This window comes from Schistocerca piceifrons, chromosome X (genome assembly GCF_021461385.2).
Source record: "Schistocerca piceifrons isolate TAMUIC-IGC-003096 chromosome X, iqSchPice1.1, whole genome shotgun sequence".
In the NCBI taxonomy this organism is placed as follows: Eukaryota; Metazoa; Arthropoda; class Insecta; order Orthoptera; family Acrididae; genus Schistocerca; species Schistocerca piceifrons.
Window position 1 is genome coordinate 914,209,777 of NC_060149.1, and position 18,276 is coordinate 914,228,052.

Here is an 18,276-nt window from a genome sequence, read left to right on the forward strand (position 1 = left end):
CTTTATCTCTTCATTTCCAGTATCTCCTTAATAATTCCCATTACCCACCTCTCAACTACTTGCTGAGCTACCCCAAGTTTCTTCATTCAACATCCGTATCTCCCTGCTACAATTCAAAATTGGTAACACACACTGTTTAATCTTCCTGTTTCAGACACAATGAAACATTCTTTTTGAAAGTTCTATTAAATTACCAAAAATATTACAGGCTGTACAGGGTGTATAATAATGAATGGCATAAATTCATACAATTGAAAGTTCATGATATTACAAGCAAAAAAGTCTCAAGTAAACACAGGTATGCAAATGAACCATTTGCAAGATGATAATTGTGCCTTTGTGGTTACCAGCTAGCACTGACTTGATTCTGTGTAAATGTTATTCCAGTTACGAAAAGGTAACAATACTGTACAACATTAAGAAAAGTTATTAAAGATATTTTTGTATAAATGCAAGTTTATGACTGAACAGAACAGCAGTTGCATGACTGTACTCATAGTTAAATCAGGTGTTCAAAGTGTCACCCTTGTATCCGGGTGCAGCTCTGTACCCATTGCCTCAGTTAATTTCAAATCCTTTCAAACATGCCTGGATCATTTCAAAATTCTTGACAGGCTCCGACAAATCTCTGCACCGATACTTCAACCGTGTTAACTGGGCTGATGTTCACTACACCTTTATGGCGGCCCCAAACACAGAAATCAATGGGGTTCACATCAGGTGATATTGGAAGCCACAGTAGAGGTCCTCCTCACCCAATCCATCTTTGGCCATACTGGTATGTGCTGCTGCTCCATCATGCACGTTCCACACCCTCTGGTGTTGCTCTAAGTGAACCTCCTCAAACAATTCTGCAAGTTGGTGGCACAGAAACTGAAGGTAATTTTATCCACTGGGTTTCTTTGGAAACATGAACAGTCCAGTAATATGTTAAATAGTACCCCTAACTAAACATCCAACGGAGAAATGCCACTGGTGTGGAGACTCATTCACAGCATGTGGGTTGGAGCATAGAGAACTCCAAACATGATAATTGTGATAATTAAAACACACCATCACGAGTGAACCCCACTTAACCTGTAAACAAAATTTTATTGTCAGATGTAGGTTTGCCCACAGCTTGTTGCATCCACTGACAAAGTTAGTCTAGGACCAAAGTCTGTCTCAGTAAGAGACGGAACTCACTCGAGGTGGTATGGGTATATTGCATTGCAATGCATTATTCTCCAAACACTATTGTGATTCATTTCAGAAATGTCTGTGGCAAGTCTCCTTATTGAGATTCCTGAAGAGTGTTCCAGCACTACATATTCATGAACAGGTGTGTAATTCATGCAATCCTACCCACTTCCACAGCATGTGCAATGTTCCCAGTTCCCAGATGTGTCGATGCACCCTAGTAAATGTTCAACACCTGTGGCCCCTTAAGGTACGGTATGCTTCTTGGTACAAGTGTGCAGCCTCCTGTGCATTGCCATTAGCCTTTCCATACATGAAATGCGTATATGCCTACTACTCATTACTGTAATGTTCCATGTTAGCACCAACACTCATACAACACAACTGACACTCCAGTAACAATTGACTGGCACTCTGTGTACTACACTGGTGTATCCATTCTTTTTACAACTCCATGTCTCAAAAATGAAAACAAAAACCACACTACAGACTGACATATGGTGTTTACATAAAATCATATCAGTAGTGGCTGGTAACCTCAAAGTTACAGTTATCTCACAGATGGTTCATTTGCAGATCTATGTTTACCGAGACCTTTTTCCTTCTAGTGTAATGTACTCAGCGTATACGTTTACGCCATTGTGATACAACTCTTATACTTTTATTTTTCTTTCTTTTCTTGTCCATGCATTAGTTGTCATAAACTGTTGAAAAACAAACTTAACTGATCCTATAACTCCACTTTTAACTTCTACATTTTTCTTTGCAGTGTATATTATTTTAGTCTTAATATCATTCAGTTTGAATCCTACTTTCAAATTTATGCCAATAAGTTGTTCTTGTCATCGTTTAAGCTTATCTGTGTACAAGGTAAACAATATAAAACAAAGGAAATTCAGATATGTTCCATTGACACACATTCATTCTGTTTCTCCCATTTTAAAGATATGAAATTTTCCTCTATGGCTATTGAGTATAGATGGAGTAATACTGAACCACCTTCCCTGTTTCCTCAGTTGGTTGGACTGCAGCTATGGTACTGTTTATTGTTGTCACAAAGAGAGAAGCAGTTTGTTGTTGTCGTAAAGAGGGAAGAACTTTATGATGCTCCCTGCAGGAGCCCTTTCCCTTGGATGTGTTGATTGATAAAGGTTGTGCTCACTCTGAGCAGAGTCAGACTGAGTGATGCAAAGTTCTGTATGAAAATGGGCAGGCAGTCACTAAAAGTCATTAATATAAGGTGTACAGTATGTGGTAATGCCATGTAGTATTGTTCACTTTTTGCATGTCAAATAACATGGAGATCCTGTGTTGGCAGAGTAAAAAAGCATGTCGTACTTGCAGGTCCTGGACCCAAAAAGGCCATAATTGGTGGACCAGGATTCTCAAACTGCACAGTGGAATCAAAGTCTGCAGGATTCCACACATGACCAGTCATAACTATTCTTTGTAATGATTTGCATAAAACTGGCTATTATGCAGTTTGATCCATAATTATGTTCCATACACATTTTCACAGTTTTAAGATGGGTACCATGATGCTCTTCCATTACTGGGAGGGAACTTCTCCTTCTACCATATTTCGTTAAAAATTTACAGGATACTCTTTTGACTGTTATTGCTAAGGTGTAAGGTGTTGCAATATTTGATCAGGTATTTTCAGTCCCTGAGGACACAGCTTGACATAAAGCTAAAGATATGCCGAGTAACTATTCCTTAAAAGAGACATTATAATTTTCTAGGTGTTGATTGTTGAAGTATAAAACATTGTGTTCTGCAAGTGTGGGTAATTTGTAAAAGTAGGATGTTAATTACTGTGTACACACATTTCTGTGAAGTGTGCTACTAGAAGTTCAGCAATATCCTCGAGGTCAGTGCTTATGATTCCATTAGTAGATGCTATAGATTCCCGTGGGTAGATGGTTACCACAAATGTGTCGTAGCATGGCTGGTACTTTGGTGGAGCAGTGCTGTTTGTACTCTTATAGATGAGACACACTGCTCCCAACATTCATTATTTTCATCTTTTAATTAAAAAATCAATTTGGCTTTGACTATAATTAAACTGGTATTAAGGAAACAGCCTTTCAGAGGTGTAGGCTTCTGAGTTACCTCATCCAAGACAGCAGCAGAGCAGAAATTTGTTAGTCCTTTGGTTTGCTAGGGACAGTATTACTGGAAAGTGATCATCATCACAAAGTTCCTCTTGAACATTCCATTGTTTCTCATGGTACAGCTAGAGCTGCATATTGTGAGACCAACATCTACATCTGTATGATTACTCTGCAATTTGCAATTAAGTGCCTGTCAGGGAGTTCATCAAACTACCTTCAAGCTACATCTCAACCATTCCACTCTCTAACAGCATGCAGCAAAAATGAATGCTTAGATCTTTTCATGCAAGCTCCGATTTCTCTTAAGTTATTTTATGATTATTTCTCCCTATGCAGCTGCACACCGACAAAACATTTTCACACTCTGAGAAGAAAGCTGGTGACAAATTTCATGAGAAGATCCTACAGCAACAAAAAATGTCTTCGGTTTAGTGAGTGCCACCCCAATTCCTATACCATATCCATGGCACTCTCTCCTCTATGTAGCGATAACACAAAAACTGCTCATTTGAACTGTTTTAATTTCCTCCGTCAATCCTAGCTGATGTGGATCCCACACCGCTCAGCCTCTAGATTTGCGTGATTTGTCATATAACCAAAATTTAGAGGATTCCTTTTCATACTCATGTGGATGACTTTAGAGCAAACTGACACTATTCGCACCATGCGGATAATCTTGTCTAAATATTGATCATCTGATGACTTTACAAGACGCTAAATGTCAGTGTCCTCTGCAAACAATCTGAAAGGATGGGTCAAATTTCTTCCCAAATCATTTATATAGCTCAGGAACAGCAGAGGGCCTATAACACTTTCCTGGTGAACACCAGCCATTACTTTTGTTTTATTCGTTGACTTTCTGTCAATTATCATGAACTGTGACTTTTCTGAAAGAATGAATTTGGTCAAACAATTGAGACAATATTCCATAAGCACACAATTTAATTAGAAGTGTCAAAAGCCTTATGGAAATCTAAAAATATGGAATCAATTTGACATCTGCTGTCAATAGCACTCATTATCTCATGAAAATAAAGTGTTAGTTGTTGTTCACAAGAACAATATTTCCTGAATATGTGTTGGCTGTTTGTCAATAAATTGTTTTCATAGAGGCAATTTACAATGTTCAAACACGGTATATGTACCAAAATCCTACTGCAGACAGACATTAGTGACCTGGGTCTAAATTCAGCACATTACTCCTGTTTCTATTCTTATGTAGTGGTGTGACTTGTACAACTTTCCATTCTTTAGGTACAGATCTTCCAAAGAGCGAGAGACTGTATATTAATGGTACTGTATTTTACAGCCTATTATATACACTTTTTCCTAAAAAAAATTGCCTCCAAAATTCAGGTGCATCTCTGCCAGCTCTGCAGAAATTTTAAGTCCACACTGGACAATTATATGCTAATTTTGAATATAAGATGCACGCAGTTTGTTGTGCGTGCTGAGGTTATGCCATTTAGTCTCCCAAAGCTGCAAAATCTTGCGGCATAGTACTGAATGCAGGTCAGTTGCAGAGAAACTGATAAGCGGTTTCCACATAGCCTGTTTGGCCAGCCTGTCGGCAAGTTCGTTGCCTGGGATTCCAACGTGACCTGGGGTCCAGACAAACAACACTGAACAACTGGACCGTTCCAGGGCATAGATGGACTCCTGGAAGGTCGCTACCAAAGGATGACGAGGGTAGCACCTGTTGATAGCTTGTAGGCTGCTCAAGGAGTCACTACACAGAAGAAAATACTCCCCAGGGCATGAACAGACTTGCTCAAAAGCATGAGATATAGCTACCAGCTCGGCCATCAAAACACTGCAGCAATCGGGCAAGGAATGCTGTTCAATATGTCCTCCACGGACATAAGTGAATCTGACACGATTATCAGCCATCGAGCCGTCGGTGTAAACCACTTTGTGGCCTCAGTACATGTCAAGAATCGAGACGAAGTGCCAGCAGAGAGCCGCGGGGTTAACCGAGTCCTTAGGGCCATGTGAAAGGTCCAGGCGAAGCCACGGCCTAAGTATACACCATGGACTTGTACGTGAATGGACTTCAAGTAGAGGTGGTAAAGGCAAGGACTCCTGTTCGGAAAGAAGGGATCGGACACGAACTGCCATTTGAAGCCCTGACGTGGCCCGCCGGTGCAGGAGATGAACCGCCGTGGGTGGGAAGAGGAGATGGCGATTCAGATGCGCAGGAGAACTATGAACATGTGCGATGTAACTGGCAAGCAGTTGTGCACGCCTAACCTGCAATGGAGGGACTCCGGCCTCTGCAAGGACGTTGATCACTGGACTCGTCCTAAAAGCTCCTGTCACTAGGCGAATGCCACAGCGGTGCACTGTGTCGAGTAAATGCAACGCTGAGGGCACAGCCAAACCAGACTCCCATAGTCAAGGCGTGATTGAACAAGGGCTCTGTGGAGCTGCTGCAGTGTAGAGCGATCAGCACCCTAGTTGCTGTTGCTCAGGCAGTGGAGAACATTGAGGTGCTGCCAGCACTTCCGCTTAAACTGATGAAGGTGAGGAAGCCAAGTCAGTCGGGTGCCGAAAACCAGTGCTAAGGACTGATATGTCTCCACTACAGTGAGTGAATCGTCATTAAGGTAAAGTTCTGGTCTGGATGATCGGAACGATGTTGACAGAAGTGCATAACACACGTCTTTGTGGCCGAAAACTGGAAACCATGGGCTAGAGCCCATGACTGCGCTCAGAAACACCAGTACTGCGATGGAAAGACGCCACCGTATCAGATCCAGTTGAAGATGATGAACAGATGACACTTTTAGTCAGATGAGAGATGTTTAATCATCTGACTGTTTATCCGATCTGGCCCAGGAGCTGTGTCGGGACAATGTGCAAGGGCACTGAGGAGTTCCCACTCTGTAAATGGTGCATTATACGATTCACTTTAGTGTGTAGTAAAGGGCAGGACTTTCCATTCCAGCCACCGTTTGAGAGTGCGAAAGGCTGGGGAGCAATTCTCCAATGCAGAGGCTCAAGCATAGTGCTCAGCAAAATGCTCAGCAATCGTGTTTGCATCAGTAGATAACATGCCATTTATGTTAACACCGGGAATACCTGTTGGGGGTCTGGTACCCGGAAACACGTTTCATCTTTGCCCAGACTTGGTAAGGTGACGTATGGCACCCAATGGTTGAGGCATCTCTCCCAACACTCCTCCTTCAGTCGTTTGATAAGTTGGTAAATGCAGGTACGGAGCCGTTTAACCTTTTAAGTGGGCACGCTATCCCACAGTGGGTCGTACGGATATATCCGTCCACTGCATTCTGTGGCTGGTAGCTAGTGGGAATGACAAGTTATCGGCCTGCCATTGACACTGTGGTATTAGTAGAGCTTCGTCCACTAGATGGCAGCTCTTGTCACGCAACACAGCATGTTCCAGGCTAGTTGTAACATTGTCCACCCAAGCACGCGTCGAGAAAATGCGTCCTGTGAAGCAGCCGCAAAAGCGCGCCTTTGTTGTCTGTGTTTACCGCAGCGTTAATGAGTAATCTTTTGTAATGGCGAAAAGAATTAGTTTGTTAGATTCAGAGATTGAGAAGCTGCTTTTAGAAAGTGACAATAATTTCAGTGACAGTTCTGAAAGTTTTCAAGATACAGATGTTGAGGCTAGTGAAAGTGACTTCGATTCAGAAACATCTGACGACGAGACACTACTGCAGCAGACGGTACCTAGTGAATTTGTGCATGCTAGTTCAGTTCGTATTCAATATTTGTTTAGTGGTAATAGTGGTACAGTTGTGCCTCTAAAACAAAACGATGTGATGAGTTGTTTTGTGTGTTTTGTGGATGATGCTTTGTGGACAATGATAGCTGAACAGACGAACTTATATGCAGAACAGTTCATAGCTTCTCATCCCAATTTAGCAACACGCTCCAGGGTTCACAGTTGGCAGAATACTACACGCGACGAGGTAAAAACACTTATTGAAATGCTTGCACTTCAAGGAATTCTTCACAAACCAGACCACAAAATGTACTTTTCAAAGAGGGAATCAGTTGACACACCTTTCTTCAGGAAAGTGATGAGTGAAGAGCGGTTTCATCTTCTATTGAAATTCCTCCACTTTGCTGACAATATCTCACATGATCCACTAGGCACCATCAGCAGAAAACTATTCAAAATTCACCCCATTATGGAGCATCTGAGGCATAAATTCAGATCAGTGTACATGCCAGAAAGGAACATCACCGTTGACGAATCGTCATTGCTATGGAAAGGACGGCTTGGATGGAATCAATATATTCCATCAAAGCGTAGCAGATTTGGCATCAAATTGTACAAACTCTGTGAAAGCAGTTCCGTGTATGTATGGGACTTTATTGTTTACACTAGTAAGGATACTAATTATGGTAGCCACTATCCAGACGAAAAAATAACTTCTCGAATTGTTTTGGTGCTTGCACATGATCTACTTGGGAAAGGCCACTGTATTTACCTTGACAACTGGTACACCAGTAGAGATTTGGTGGACAAACTAACCAGCAATAACACCGATGTTGTCAGCACAATGCGGCACAACAGGAAGGGGTTCCTTGACTTTGTAAAAAAGGAAAAACTGAAGAAAGGGGAGTACATAACAGGGTACAAAGGCAAGCAGATGGTAATGAAATGGAAAGACTAAAGAGACGTTGTTATGGTCAGCACCTTCCATGACAATACATTTGTAAATGTAAACTCGAAGAAAGGAATCGTTCAAAAGCAACAAGTTGTCGTTGACTACAACAAGAATATGGGGGGTGTGGATAGGTGCGATTCTCAGTTACAAAGTTACCAGATGGTCAGAAGCAGGCTGAAAAAATACTATCACAAGCTTTTCCGACACTTGTTGGACATTGCATGCTACAATGCATACATTCTGTACAAGCAACATGGTGGCGAACAAAGTAGAACGAGCTTCCTGATTAGTCTTGGTGAACAGTTGACCATATCTTCATCACATCAAGGGACATCAGTAGGACGCCCACCTCTAACACCAAAAGCAACACGCCTTACAGCCAGGCATTTTCCAGACCTTCTGCCACCCACAACGAAGAAAAGACCAACAAGGAGGTGTGTGGTGTTTACGAGAAAAGGCCTTTGCAAAGAGACTTCATACTGGTGCGCAAAATGTGAAGTTTCCTTGTGTGCAGCACCTTGATTTAAAATGTTTCACACTGAAAACGATATGTAATTTGGTGAAAATACAGTTTTGTTAACTTCTGCAATATATTTTATTCATTTCCACCCAATATCAACTTAAATTCAACAATGAAAACGTGAGAACAGTGCGCAGCACCACCACGAACGGGTGCGCTGGCGTATATTACCCACTGTGGAAGAGGCGCGCGTGCAAACTACCCACTTAACAGGTTAAAGGCTATGAGGTGCTCCGGGGAAGGGTACCACTTATGCCACTTTAGAGCTCGCCGATGCTCCTTAATTGCTTCATCGATTTCCGGCAACCACCAAGGGACTGCCTTTCGCTGGGGGAACCCTAAAGAGCAAGGGGTAGTGTTTTCTGCCACAGAAATGATTATAACAATCACCTGCTCAACCATCACATCGATGTTACTGTGTGGGGGAGATTCAACGTTGACACTAGAGGTGAAAGTTTCCCAGTTTGCCATGTTTAGAGCCCATCTGGGCACGTGTCCATGAGCCTGATGCCGGGGCAGTGACAGGAAGATAGGGGAGTGGTCACTACTACACAGGTCACTGGATAGATGGGAGAAGTCCTGGGTTGAAAATAGATAAATCAATGGACGAGTAGCAACCATGAGCCACACTGAAATGTGTAGCAGCCCCAGTATTAAAGAGGCAGAGGTCGAACTGAGACAATAAACTTTCAACATATCTGCCTCGGTCAGTAAGCACAGTGCCACCCCACAAGGAGTTATGAGAGTTACAATCTCCCAAAAGTAGGAAAGGTTTAGAGAGTTGATTAGTCGGTGCAGTTAATACAATCAGTGATACTATACCATCTGGAGGAAGATATACATTGCAGACAGTTATTTCTTGTGTCGTCATTATTCTAACAACCACAGCTTCAAGAGGGGTTTGAAGGGGCACAGTTTCACTACAGACTGAGTTTAAGACATAGACGCAAACTCCACCTGACACTCTATTATAGTGCTACAGTTCCTGTAGTATCCCTTATAGCTGCAGAGGGCAGGGGACCGCATTGCCAGGAACCAGGTTTCCTGGAGGTCAATGCAGAAAGCAGGTAAAGCTTAAAAGTTGCTGTACCTCAGCCAGGAGATGGAAAAAACTGCCGCAATTCCAATGGAGGATGACGTCATAGTGAGACTGGGAAGACATGGAACATTCAATGAGGCAGTTTACACCTCAGGGTCACCTGCAGCCACCAATTTTTTGCCTGAGCAGTCTGTGTCTGAGGGTCCGGCAGCCGGCTGAAGTGGCCGTGCGGTTAAAGGCGCTGCAGTCTGGAACCACAAGACCGCTACGGTCGCAGGCTCGAATCCTGCCTCGGGCATGGATGTTTGTGATGTCCTTAGGTTAGTTAGGTTTAACTAGTTCTAAGTTCTAGGGGACTAATGACCTCAGCAGTTGAGTCCCATAGTGCTCAGAGCCATTTTTTGAGGGTCCGGCAAGATCTAGGTCCTCAGCAGACGCTAGAATCTCCACCTCATCCGCAGACACAGAGCTTGTAGGTAAGGGTGGTGTGAGTGCCACCACTATTTCCTTGGTCTTGGAGACCTTCTTTTTGGATTTCTCCCGGTGCTCCTTGGGTTTCCATTGCTGGGAGGACTTCAATGATTAAGACTCCGGGACTGAGGATGAGCGTGTAGCCCTACAACCAGTTGTTTTTGGGCTCTTCAGCCCCTGGCAGGTGTCATCTTTCCCACTAGCAGAAACCTGGGAAGTGAGTGACCCAAGGGACCCCTTCCTAGCAAGAGGAGCCGAAGATGACTTATACTTCTCCGGCTCAAGATGTGGGGACTGATATCCCTGATGGTTGAGGGGGGGGGGGGGTGTTGCTACCGAAGTAGGTGGTGCGGACAGTGCCCCCCCACCATCAAGGGTGCAGGTGTAGTCTTCTGGTTCTGAGAGGTGACATACATGCAAGGAACTGATGGGCCAAGAACTGTTCTCATAGCGGCAGCATAAGAGGAGGTCATAGCCACAGGATGTAGGTGCTCAAATTTCCTCTTAGCCTCAGTGTAGGTCAGTTGGTCCAGTGTCTTATAGTCCATGATTTTCCTCTCTTTCTGTAAAATCCTACAGTCTAGTGAGCAAGGTGAAATATGCTCTCCGCAGTGGACACAGATGGGAGGTGGGGCACATGGAGTATTGGGATGCGATGGATGTCCACAATCTCGACATATGACGCTGGAAGTACAGCAGGAAGACATAAGACCGAACTACCAGCACTTAAAGCACCGTATCGAGGGAGGGATATATGGCTTGACGTCACAACGGTAGACCCATCACCTTGACCTTCTCAGGCAATGTGCCACCCTCAAATGCCAAGATGAAGGCACCGGTGGCAACGTGATTATCCCTCAGACCTCGATGGATGCGCCGGACAAAATGAACACCTCGCCACTCTAAATTGGCATGCAGCTTGTTGTCAGACTGCAAAAGAAGGTCCCTGTGGAATATAATACCCTGGAACATATTTTAAGCTCTTATGGGGCGTGACGGTAACAGTAACATCCCCCAACTTGTCACAAGTGCCAACTTGTCATAAGCGAGTAATGCCCATGACTGGGCAGAGGATGCTGTTTTTATCACGACTGACTCAGAGCCCATTTTGGACAAGCCCTCCACCTCCCAAACTTGTCCTCAAAATGCTCCACAAAACACTGAGGCTTCATGGACTTGAAAGATTCTCCATCAACTCTCATACATACGAGGTAGCGCAGTGAATATGCTTCACTGCCATCCTTAGCCTGGTGTTCCTCCCATCGTGTGGCCAGGGAGGGGAACGATTTGGGGTCTTATTTCTTAGTACTGAAGTTAGACTTTGCCCGCTTAGAGACTGCTGGCGGCAGACCACCAGCAAGAGATGATGTACTATGCTTCATGGCGTGTCATCCACCCTTATGCCACCCACTCTGACCAGGGCCACATCGGACTGGCTACCGTGCTGGATACGAGGCGCAAAGAATTCCATGGTCCTCGTTAGCACAGAAAGCGACACTGCATAGTGGGTGGAAGAAAATGCACCAAGGTAGATGTCCTCGCTCAAGAGATGGGGGGATGAGTGGGACTGCAATGCCACAACAAGAAAGTGGGCTGAAGATCTCAATGCATGATGGACACGATGCACCATGTAAGGCGCCCTTCCCCAATTGGCTCGCTCTTCAGGAAAATTTTGAAAAATGGAGGTGAAACCCTACAGGGGACCATCACATAAAAGCCGAGAGGTGTGAGACTACTTTTAGTCGTCTCTTATGACAGGCAGGAATACCTCGGGCCTATTCTAACCGCCAGGCTCACAGGGGGAGTTCTTGTACATGACATGGGTTGGATGGATGAGGCTGGTATGAAATTGTGGATTAACAGAGTGCGGGAGAGAAGGAAAGGTGCTTCACTGAAGAAGAGTTCTCTTCTTGTGCTATATCAGTTTAGTAGTCATTTGAAAAATTCCGTGTAAGAGAAACTGAGACAGGCAAATACAGAGCTTGGTGTTATTCTGGGAAGATGTACTGCACAATTACAACCTCCCGATGTCTCGATAAATAAACCATTTAAAGTGTATATGAGAGAGGAATGGAACAAATGGCTGATGTATGAAACCCAATATGAATTCATGCCTAAGGGAGGTTTAAAAATGACCTACAACTGAACAGCTTGTCAGTGGATCAAAGAGTCGTGATCTAGAGTAAGAGAAGACATTACTGTTAAATCTTTCAAGAAGTGTGGCAGAAATAATGCTCTCAATGGCAGTGAAGACCATCTTTTTAGATTAGATTAGATTAGATTATTTTTTCGTTCCATAGATCCGTACTGAGGGAATCCTCGTGGTTGTGGAACATGTCAATTTTTTAAGCTGAAATAACAATACTAATAGTATGAGTATATACAATACATCATTTGTTTCTATTAAAAAATTCGTCAATGGAGTAGAAGGAGTTGGGCACTAGTAAGTCTTTCAGGCTCCTTTTAAACTGAACTTATGTCTGAGGAGGATAGCAATGGTGACAAAAAGGATGAAGAGGAAGAAGAAGAAAGCTCAGATGGAGATTTTCAGACATTTTAAAGGTCAGCTCAGTTTTATAAACTAAAAACTTTTTTAGTCTGGCTCTCCAATCTAATAATAAAAATGATAAAAACGTTATTTTTTTAAAACTGCTTTAAATTAAGGGGCATCTGATAGTCGGTAGCATTTTATAGTCCATAAAATATGGTAAGCACAGAGCTATTGCATCAGCTTACTCTGAAAGGAACATCACTTGTGTACGATCTGGACTGGAAGCCTTGCTTTATTAATGATTTAAGCTGTTTTTCTACAATGAGTGTATCTACTCCTTAGTTATGCATGGTAGTAGTGGTAGTAGTAGTAGTAGTAGTAGTAGTAGTAGCAGTTGTTGTTGTTGTTGTCTTCAGTCCTGAGACTGGTTTGATGCAGCTCTGTTCTTAAATCGAATTCTGGAATATTTACTTCATCTTCTGGGTGAAGGGATTATGGTAAACTGTGTTTAGTAACCTCTGCTTTGGTGGCACTGTCATCAGCCACATCACCATTGTTATCGTACAGTGAAGGTATTGATTGTGTCTTGCCACTGGTGTACTTTAAATACAATGAAAACATCTTTGGATACTCAGCCAGATTTAGAGACAGAGTTTCATTGTGCAAACTATTAAAATCATCTTGCATTGAAGTCCATGGTGAATTTTGAGCGTCTGTAAAACTTCAGCAATCTTGAGGGTTTTGTGTTGTTCTAAATTTGGCATGCTTTTTTGTCGCTTCTGAAAAAAAGACTTCTGACCTGCTATTGTACTGTGGGTAATCAGTACGATCTCTTATTAATTTATTTGGTGTATATATATCTCCAATGCCATCAATACTGTTTGTTTGAATTTAAACCACATATTGTCTACACTTACATGGTCAGATTGCAAGGAGTGGAGACTGTCTCTTAGGAAAGTGTCAATTGTCATCTGCTTTTTTGATTAGATTAATTTTGCATATATTTTTGTTTAGTTTGGGTGTTATGGTAATCAGTCTCACTACAACATCCTTGTAGTCACTAATCCCTGTACCCGTCATGATGATCCAATTGCTGATAGGAGGTCATGTATGTTTTTGCAATCATTTACACTTCGAGTAGGCTGCTGAACTAATTGTTCAAAATAATTTTCTGAGAAAGCATTCAGTAAGATTCTGCACGTCTTATGCATACCACCAACTTGAAACACGTAAGTATAAGTAGGTAGCACTAAAATATGCTAGATCCCCTGTGTTTAGTAAGCATAGTTCCAATTTTGAAAGCAGTCAGTCCAATAATTGTCCACTATTTGGTGATCATAGTGCTCCACACAAGGGACTGTGAGCATGTTGAATTAATACAAAGGCTAAAGGTAACTGTTCCACATGGCCTCTTATCTTGTGGGAGGACAAAGGTAGATAGTACGTATTACTGTTCTACCAGACATTTGGGCATGGGAATTCCTCACTAACAGTGCTGTGGTGGTCCACCAGGAATCCTCCTCCAGGTGCCCTCTTGGTATTGACTATGAATTTGTAGCAGACATGATAATTCCTAACATGAGGGATATGGTATTATATGAAACTCAGTTCCTATGTTGCAATGGGTACAATAAGGTAAATAGTAATCAGTTCTGCAGGTGGTTGTGGTAACCATTACAGTTCCACTGTAGTACCATTAAATAGGGGAAATTGAAGGCAATTAAGATAAACCGTCAAAGTTTTTTTTTTCTTTTTTTTTTGGTTAAAGCCCCTAAAGTGAAGTTGGTGTAACATCAAAATACACATGCCCTTCTGCATTAGATGAGGGGGCCAGGCAGTATACAGGGTGGGACAAATGAAAGTCATCCAAACAAAATAATGCCAGGGTACAAAGAAACACAGCAGAGGAAAGGACTAACATGACTATAGCAGATATTTGACATGACCACATTCATCTCATAGCACTTTTCCGCCCTGGTCAGCCAAAAAGAAGGCAGCTTGAAGCTGGACTGCTGGAATTGCTGCAATCTCATCCGAAATATTATGCTGCAGTTTTTGAAGACTATGAGGGTTGTTGCAATATACGTTGATTTTGGGGAAGGAGACCAGACAGCGAGGTCATCGGTCTCATTGGATTAGGGAAGGATGGGGAAGGAAGTCGGCCGTGCCCTTGCAGAGGAACCATCCCGGCATTTGCCTGGAGTGATTTTAGGGAAATCACGGAAAACCAAAATCAGGATGGCTGGACGCGGGATTGAACCGTCGTCCTCCCGAATGCGAGTCCAGTGTCTAACCACTGCGCCACCTCGCCCGGTGTTGCAATATACCTTAGACTTGAAGGTTCCCCACACAAAATGATTGCACACTGAAAGATCAGGTGACCTTGGTGGTCAGCTTGGGCCACAATCAGACTGACCTCTGCTAACAACTCTGTCAGATGTGAAGATTATGTAAATGTGCTCCATGGTTTGGCTGGCTGTATGGGCAGTTGCTCCAACCTGTTGGAAGAAACTTTAGGTCTTTTGCTTCTTCGTTAATGCTGCCACTCGTCTGGGCCACTTTTATTGGCCCCACTTTGTAAAACTGCAGGGTAAGGTTTTGGTTTAGGTTTTTTCTTGTTTCGTTCTTAGCTTTATGGAGTTAGGATGCTTGTGGTAATTTTTTGGCTTTTGAGTTCTGGACGAGATGATGATCAAGCCAGGCTCTTTGGTCCACTGGCTAGTGTAAAGGTGCTGATCTGCTCGATTCTGGTTGGTGTCTCCACCTTTAGTAATTCCACAGAAAATCTAAGTGATTTCCACTGAACCAGTGTGGAGGCCTCTGTTGAAGTTATACAGGGTGTTACAAAAAGGTACGGCCAAACTTTCAGGAAACATTCCTTACACACAAATAAAGAAAAGATGTTATGTGGACATGTGTCCGGAAACGCTTAATTTCAATGTTAGAGCTCATTTTAGTTTCGTCCACCTACACTCAATGGAGCACGTTATCATGATTTCATACGGGATACTCTAACTGTGCTGCTAGAACATGTACCTTTACAAGTACGACACAACATGTGGTTCATGCGCGATGGAGGTCCTGCACATTTCAGTCGAAGTGTTCGTACGCTTCTCAACAACAGATTCGGTGACCGATGGATTGGTAGAGGCGGACCAATTCCATGGCCTCCACTCTCTCCTGACCTCAACCCCCTTGACTTTCATTTATGGCGGCATTTGAAAGCTCTTGTCTACACAACCCCGGTACCAAATGTAGAGACTCTTTGTGCTCATATTGTGGACGGCTGTGATACAATACGCCATTCTCCAGGGCTGCATCAGCACATCAGGGATTCCATGCGACGGAGGGTGGATGCATGTATCCTCGCTAACGGAGGACATTTTGAACATTTCCTGTAAAGAAGTGTTTGAAGTCACGCTGGTACGTTCTGTTGCTGTGTGTTTCCATTCCGTGATTAATGTGATTTGAAGAGAAGTAATAAAATGAGCTCTAACATGGAAAGTAAGCGTTTCCGGACACATGTCCACATAACATATTTTCTTTCTTTGTGTGTGTAGAAAGTTTCCTGAAAGTTTGGCCGTACCTTTTTGTAACACCCTGTAGATTTGGTTGCTGATTTAGTTTGAACACCCATCTGAGAGGGAGGCCACTAACTTACTTGAAGGGTTACAAAAGCAGACTGGAGGACATTTTGGGGCTGGTGCATCAGGTGGAACATTGGAGATACTATTAACAAATGGCTCTGAGCACTATGGGACTTAACTTCTAAGGCCATCAGTCCCTACTATTAACAAAATTGGTTACCGTGTTGACTGGATGTAGATATTCATACTCCTTTCTGGCCTCAAGGTACAAAGATCAGTTAAGTCTTCTGTAATGTTGCATCTTTCCTTATTTCTTCCTTGAACACAGGGGAGGTTGGTGATCATGTCCTGGATAATTTGTGCACAATGAAGGATAGAAGGAAGAGAGGGGGAAAAGGGAGGGATGGCGAGTTATATGTTTAATTTTCTGACAACGGCCTACTTTCATTTCCACAGATAGAGTCATGAGGACATGTTCCAAAACTTCTGTCATCAGTCAACCTATTCCTATCCCGTTCCAACCTCTTCATCTCATAGCAGCAGTTACACTCAGTATCTTCAGTTATTTGTTGGATATGTTCCAATTGCTGTTTTCCCCTACAGTTTTTGCCCTCTTTGGCCCCTGCTAATACTCTAACATCCCGTCTCTTCTTCTACTCACTGATTACCACACATTCCCTTCCCTGCTGATTCTGTGGAGAACCACTTCATTTCTTATGTTATGAGCAAACTTAATCTTCAGCATACATTGCAACTACCTTAATTTTCTAGCTTACTCTGCTGTATTGTAGACATACATTCTCAGAAATTTATTAGACAAATTTATCCCAATATTTGGTAAAAGTTAACTTCTTTTAACAATAAACTGCCTCTTGCATGTGCTAGTCTGCTTCTTACATCCCCCTTCCTTGAATCATTAAAAGTTATTGTGCTTCCAAGGTAGCAGAAAAGCTTCACTTAGTCAACTATGATCCCCAATTTTGATGTTAAGTTTATCATGTTAAGTTTATCACTAATCTCATTTCTGCTACGCCTTATTTTTTCTTTCATTGGTTCCCTCTTAGTTCATAATCTGTGATTACTGCACTGTTCAATTCATTCAACATGTCCTGTAATTTTTCATCACATTCATTGAGGCTATAAATGTCATCTGTGAATATTGTCATTGTTGTCTTTTCACCCAGAAACCTTCTTTATTTCCATCATTGCAGGCTGAAAAGCAGAGGAGAAAGGTGACTTCCTTGCTGTCTATTTTTAATCCCAGCACTTTTCTCTTGGTCTTCCCTTCTTATTACTCTGCCTTTGTTCTTTTGCTCACTCTACAGCCTACATTCATTTTTTTCTGAAAATTAGAAACATCTTGCCCCATTTTATGTTGGTCAGTGTTTTTCTAGGTTCACAGATCCTATGATGCTGTCTTGATTTTTCTTAAACCCTGCCCCCATGAGCAACTGCAATGGCAGAAATGCCACTCTGGTGCCTTTACATTTCCAAAAGCCAAACTAACCATCATTTTATGGATCCTTACTTTTCTTTTCCATTCTCTTCTATAATATTCTTATCAGCAACTTTGATACAGGAACTGTTTAGCTGACTGTATGATAGTTTTTGCATATCTGTCTTTCATATCTTTGGGATTTTATGGATGGCATTCTTCCAAATGTCTGGTGGTATGTTTCCAGCCTCATAGATTCTACACACTAGCCTGAATAATTGTTTGCTTGCCCCCTCCCCCAAAGACTATAGAAATTTTGAAGGATTGTTACCTATCTCACAGCTCTGTCAATCTCAGACTAATATTACAGCCCCTGTCTTTCATATTAACATCCATTCCTGCTTCTATCATGTCAGTACACAGTTCCTTCCCCTCACAGTGGCCTTCAGCGTACTCTTTCCATGTACCCATTCTCTCCTCCAAGTTTAGCAGTGGAACTTCTAAGGCATTCTAAATGTTGATGCCTTTGCTTTTAATTTCACTGAAAGTTACATCAGAATTTCTATAACCCACATTGACTGGTATTCAAAAATCAAAATTTCTTCCTCAAGCAAGATTTGCACTGGCTGCCACAAGATGTAAAAAAATGAACCAGTAGCATGCCTTATTAAACTAAGCTGCTACAACATATGCAGTAACACATTAAACAGAGGAAGGCCACAGCAATGTGTAGAGATCAGTCATCTGTTCTTTGCTCAATAACCTGTTATTTTTTTGAAGGGCGAGGCAAAATGTGT

At 42.5% G+C, this 18,276-nt stretch overlaps 1 protein-coding gene across 2 annotated transcripts in view; it reads right to left on the reverse strand.

Annotated features, from left to right (window-relative positions):
* Window positions 1-18,276, reverse strand: part of LOC124723091 (R3H domain-containing protein 4-like) — a 112,328-nt gene that overhangs the window by 57,192 nt on the left and 36,860 nt on the right. The gene's annotated exons all lie outside the window — the stretch shown is intronic.